Source organism: Apium graveolens, chromosome 5 (genome assembly GCF_009905375.1).
Source record: "Apium graveolens cultivar Ventura chromosome 5, ASM990537v1, whole genome shotgun sequence".
Classification (NCBI taxonomy): Eukaryota; Viridiplantae; Streptophyta; class Magnoliopsida; order Apiales; family Apiaceae; genus Apium; species Apium graveolens.
In genome coordinates this window covers 238,305,092-238,311,310 of record NC_133651.1, presented here as the reverse complement: position 1 = coordinate 238,311,310, position 6,219 = coordinate 238,305,092, and the positions used below count along the sequence as shown (strand labels likewise).

The 6,219-nt window shown below is 42.2% G+C and overlaps 1 non-coding gene across 1 annotated transcript; it reads right to left on the bottom strand.

Annotated features, from left to right (window-relative positions):
- Positions 1-1,215: 1,215 nt before the first annotated feature.
- LOC141662604 (small nucleolar RNA R71) lies at positions 1,216-1,322 on the bottom strand. Its single transcript, XR_012550710.1, has one exon. It is a non-coding gene; the product is annotated as a small nucleolar RNA R71 (small nucleolar RNA).
- Between the last annotated feature and the right edge of the window lie 4,897 nt (positions 1,323-6,219).

The window sequence follows — 6,219 nt, the reverse complement described above, 5'->3', positions numbered from 1 at the left end:
TCATGTACGTTGTGCATGATTAGTGGGTAACTCTAACAGTTTTATTTGCCCTATGTAATCAAAAGGAATAACTTGTGCTTAAATCGTTGTGTTGTCAATTTCTGTAGACATATGGGAACTCAACATAATTGATGACTATTCAACTTCTATCTTAATTGTGGATGTTTGGTAGAATGATATTAGTACAATGAAAGTTGGCTTTTATCAGTTTCGTGTTGTTCGATTAATATCATCACTGTCACATGCTAAAGGTAATAACAATGGCTATAGAAGGAAGTAATAATGAAGTCATGATCTCATGAGTGTTTTATTATTGATAAATTGAAGTGTTAGTTAAGTGATTAATTAAGTAGTTAATTATAGTTAATATTTAATCAACAATTTTAAGTGTTAGTGTCTTAACATTGAGAAGTAATCATACATTGGTGAGTGAGTTTAATTAGACAATAATTTAGTCTGAGTCTCTGAGGGAATGAACTAGAAAGTATTCTATATTACTTGCGAACGCGTATACTTGCGTGAATATTAGTGCGTGTTTTCGCCCTAACAAGTTTTTGGCGCCGCTGCCGGGGACTCGGCGTATTTGTTTAGTTTATGTACTTACCATATTGGTCATTAGGACTCAGTGATTAGGACGTAGTAGTTACTTATTTTTTTCCGGTTGTGTTTCAGGTACTTTAGCAAGCGTTTATGCAAACTTGTTCTCGCGCTCGCAAGAGGACTTTAGATACAGCTGAGGAGACAGACGAAGTTCTTGATATTCCGGAGAAGTTAGATTTTGAGGATTCGGATTCAGGAACTGAGCAGAAAGAACCAGTAAACATGGGAGATCGTATTGTTCAAGCTGATCCAGCTCTTATGGATTTTTCTCGGCCTAAAATTGATGACATTCAGTCAAGCATCCTTCATCCGGCTATTCAAGCTAACACCTTTGAAATCAAGCCGGGCACTATTCAGATGGTGCAGAATTCTGTTTCTTTTGGAGGAGCGGCAACTGAAGACCCCAACATGCACATAAGGAATTTTGTCGAGATCTGCAGTACTTTTAAGTATAATGGCGTGACTGATGAGGCTATCAAGTTGAGGCTTTTCCCATTCTCACTAAGGGACAAGGCTAAAGACTGGTTACATTCTGAACCAGCTGGGTCCATCACTATGTGGCAAGATCTTGCAAAAAAGTTTCTGGTGAAGTTTTATCCGATGGTAAAGACTGCTGCTATGAGGAGTGCTCTTACTCAGTTTGCGCAGCAACCTACAGAATCTATGTGCGAGGCTTGGGAACGCTACAAGGAAATGTTGAGAAAATGTCCACATCATGGAATGCCGGATTGGATGGTGATCACTGGTTTCTATAATGGTTTGGGGGCCCAATCTCGGCCCATGCTCGATGCAGCAGCTGGAGGCGCCTTATGGGCTAAAAGCTATACTGAGGCGTATAATCTTATAGAGACGATGGCTGCAAATGAGCATCAAAACCCAACTCAGAGGATGACGTCAGGCAAGGTAGCAGGTATTCTGGAAGTTGATGTAGCCACCGCTATTGCAGCCCAGCTCCAAGCGCTATCAATGAAGGTTGATTCTCTGGCTACGTATGGAGTTAATCAAATAGCTATGGTTTGTGAGCTTTGTGCAGGTTCTCATGCTACGGATCAGTGTTCTCTTGTCAACGAATCTGTTCAGTATGTGAATAATTATCAGCGACAACAGCAGCCTGTGCCAGCGACCTATCATCCTAACAACAGAAATCATCCAAATTTCAGCTGGGGGAATAATCAGAATGCTATTCAGCCACCATATCAGCAAGGAGTGAGTAAACAGTTTAACCCACCTGGATTCCAGCAACCACAGCAGTATGCTACAAGGCAATCATATCCTCAACAGGGAAGTGCGGCTGTACCTACTAGTGCTGATTTTGAGGAACTTAAGCTGTTGTGCAAGAGTCAGGCGATTTCTATCAAGACCTTGGAAAATCAAATTGGTCAATTAGCCAATGCAGTGCTCAATCGTCAACCTGGCACTCTTCCCAGTGACACGGAAGTACCAGGCAGGAAGGAAGCTAAAGAGCAAGTCAAGGCTATTACCTTAAGGTCTGGAAAAGTAGCTGATTCTGGAAAGGCAAAAGAAGTAGAAGCTGAAATTAGAGATGAAGAATCTAAGCAAAAGGAGAAAGCGGCGGAACCAAGGAAGACTACTATTGAACACACTCTGCCTGAGGCTAATACAGGGAAGAAACAGCTCTATCCTCCACCACCTTTTCCTAAGAGATTGCAGCAACAAAAGATGGATAGACAGTTCGGAAAGTTTCTGGAGGTGTTCAAGAAACTTCACATCAATATACCTTTCGCTGAGGCTCTTGAACAAATGCCTAGTTATGCAAAGTTTATGAGGACTATTCTTTCAAGGAAGGTGAAACTGGATGACCTCGAAACCGTTGCTCTCACGGAAGAATGCAGCGCTGTTCTGCAGCAAAAGTTACCACCAAAACTGAAAGATCCAGGAAACTTCACCATTCCTTGCACCATTGGCAATCTGACTTTTGACAAGTGCCTTTGTGATTTGGGAGCAAGCATTAATCTGATGCCGTTGTCGATCTTTAAAAAGCTGGATCTGCCTGATCCAAAACCCACATACATGTCGCTACAATTGGCTGACCGTTCCATTACTTACCCAAGGGGCATAGTTGAGGATGTGCTCGTCAAGGTGGATAAGCTCTTCTTTCCAGCAGATTTTGTTATTCTAGATTTTGAGGAAGATAAGAAGATTCCCATAATCTTGGGAAGGCCTTTCTTGGCTACTGGCCGTACCTTGATAGATGTGCAAAAAGGTGAACTTACTATGCGGGTCCAAGATGAGGATGTGACCTTCAACGTATTCAAGGCAATGAAATTCCCTACAGAAGATGAGGAGTGCTTAAAAGTGGATGTGATTGATTCTGCGGTTACTTCGGAACTCGATCACATGCTAATGTCTGATGCATTGGAAAAGGCCTTAGTGGGGGATTTTGACAGCGATGATGAAGATAGCAACGAACAATTACAATATCTGAACGCTTCTCCCTGGAAGCGAAAGCTGTACATACCATTTGAATCTCTTGGTACTTCTGACCTTAAGAATGCTGAAGGGAAGCTCAAACCATCAATAGAGGAAGCACCTACCTTGGAGCTCAAGCCATTACCTGAGCACTTGAGGTATGCTTTTTTAGGTGATTCATCTACGTTACCTGTTATTATTTCATCTGACCTTTCAGGAAGTGAGGAAGACAAGCTCTTAAGGATTTTGAGAGAATTCAAATCGGCTATAGGATGGACCATAGCAGACATCAAGGGGATAAGCCCTTCATATTGTATGCATAAAATTCTGCTAGAGGAAGGTAGTAAGCCATCTGTGGAACAGCAGCGAAGACTGAATCCCATCATGAAGGAGGTGGTGAAGAAAGAAATTCTGAAATGGCTAGATGCAGGCATCATTTATCCTATTTCTGACAGCTCGTGGGTGAGCCCCGTACAATGTGTCCCTAAGAAAGGAGGTATCACTGTGGTCGCAAATGAAAAGAATGAGCTCATCCCTACTCGAACAGTTACAGGATGGAGAGTATGCATGCATTATAGAAAATTGAACAAAGCCACAAGGAAGGATCACTTCCCTCTTCCATTTATTGATCAGATGCTTGACAGATTGGCGGGTCATGAGTATTTTTGTCTTCTGGATGGTTATTCCGGGTATAATCAGATTTGTATTGCACCAGAGGATCAGGAAAAGACGACCTTCACTTGTCCATTTGGCACGTTTGCTTTTCGCAGAGTTTCGTTTGGGTTATGTGGCGCCCCGGCCACCTTTCAGAGATGTATGATGGCTATATTCTCTGACATGATTGGAAATAACGTCGAAGTGTTCATGGATGACTTCTCCGTCTTTGGACACTCATATGATGAATGTTTGAATAATCTGCACGCCGTACTCAAAAGATGCGTGGAAACTAATTTGGTGCTCAATTGGGAGAAATGTCATTTTATGGTGCGTGAATGCATTATCCTTGGGCATAAGGTCTCTAGCAAGGGTCTGGAGGTGGACAAGGCCAAGGTGGGAGTCATTGAAAATCTTCCTCCACCTAATTCTGTGAAAGGAATCCGTAGTTTTCTTGGTCATGCGGGTTTTTATCGGCGATTCATCAAGGACTTTTCAAAGATATCTAAGCCGTTGTGCAATTTGCTTGAGAAAGATGTGCCTTTCAAATTTGATGATGAATGTTTGGCAGCATTCGAGACTCTCAAGAAGAGTTTGATCACTGCACCAGTTATTACAGCACCAGATTGGACAGAACCGTTTGAGATGATGTGTGATGCGAGTGATTATGCGGTAGGTGCAGTTCTGGGACAGCGCAAGAAAAATCTCTTCCATGTAGTCTACTATGCGAGTAAGACTTTAAATGGTGCCCAATTAAACTACACCACTACTGAGAAGGAGCTTTTGGCTATAGTCTTTGGGTTTGAGAAATTTTGATCGTATCTACTTGGTACGAAAGTAACAGTATTCACTGATCATGCAGCTATTCGCTATCTGGTTTCCAAGAAGGATTCGAAGCCGAGACTCATTCGTTGGGTGCTTTTACTTCAGGAATTTGAGTTAGAGATCAAAGATAGAAAAGGTACTGAGAATCAAGTAGCTGACCATCTCTCTAGGTTGGAGAATCCCGATTCTACTTCACAAGATAGGACGTTAATCAATGAATCTTTTCCGGATGAGCAGTTGTTTGCAATTCAGGAGGAAGAACCATGGTTTGCAGATATTGTAAACTATCTCGTCAGCAATATAATGCCTCCTACTTTGACATCCGCTCAAAAGAAGAAGTTTCTGCATGAGGTGAAGTGGTATATGTGGGATGAACCACATTTGTTTAGACAGGGAGCTGACCAGATCATCAGGAGATGTATCCCGTTCTGTGAGACGGAGGGAATATTACGAGACTGCCATTCCACGGTTTATGGTGGACACTATGGTGGTGAGAAGACGGCAGCTCGTATTCTGTAAGCAGGTTTTTTCTGGCCTACTTTGTTTAAGGATGCTCATCAGTTTGTTTTAAGGTGTGATCGTTGCCAAAGAGTGGGAAATTTGTCAAGGAAAGATGAGATGCCATTAAATGTGATGCTTGAAGTCGAGGTCTTTGATGTGTGGGGAATCGATTTCATGGGGCCTTTTATCTCGTCTTGCAATAATCAGTACATCTTGCTGGCAGTCGATTATGTCTCAAAATGGGTCAAAGTTAAAGCTTTACCGATAAATGATGCAAAGGCAGTGCTAAATTTTCTTCATAAGCAAATTTTCACAAGGTTTGGAACACCTCGGGTAATCATAAGTGATGAAGGATCGCATTTTTGCAACCGTAAGTTCACTTCTATGATGCAGCGTTATAATGTGAATCATCGAGTAGCTACTGCCTATCATCCGCAAACAAATGGTCAAGCGGAAGTGTCTAACAGAGAGATAAAGTGCATTCTAGAGAAGGTTGTTTGTCCGTCAAGGAAGGATTGGTCTTTAAAGCTCGATGAAGCTGTTTGGGCTTACAGAACAGCATACAAAACTCCACTTGGGATGTCACCGTTTCAGTTGGTGTACGGTAAGGGATGTCATCTACCTGCGGAGCTTGAGCATAAGGCCTACTGGGCATTGAAGAAGTTGAACCTGGATTTAGATGCAGCTGGTAAGAAAAGAATGCTTCAGCTTAATGAACTTGATGAATTTCGACTTCAAGCGTATGAAAATAACAAAATGTATAAGAAAAAGGTGAAGAGGTGGCACGATAGGAAGCTAAATCCAAAGTTATTTGTGCCAGGGCAACAAGTTCTCTTATTTAACTCTCGGCTCCGACTTTTTCCTGGGAAGTTGAAATCAAGGTGGTCTGGACCTTTTATTGTCAAAACTGTGTCTCCACATGGAGCGGTGGAAATTTTTGAGAATGATCCGGACCAAGCATTCAAGGTTAACGGTCAGCGGTTGAAGCACTACTATGGGGACATGGCAAACCGAGAAGTGGTTAGTGCCATTTTGTTGACTACTTGAGAAGGGTACGAAACGTCAAGCTAACGACGAAAAAGAAGCGCTGCGTGGGAGGCAACCCATGAATTATTGTTACAGGAACCCTTAGAAGTTAATAACCTATCCAAAAACACAAAAAAATCAGAAAACAGGGGCTGAAATTTTTTTTTCCCAGTGACCCCCTGA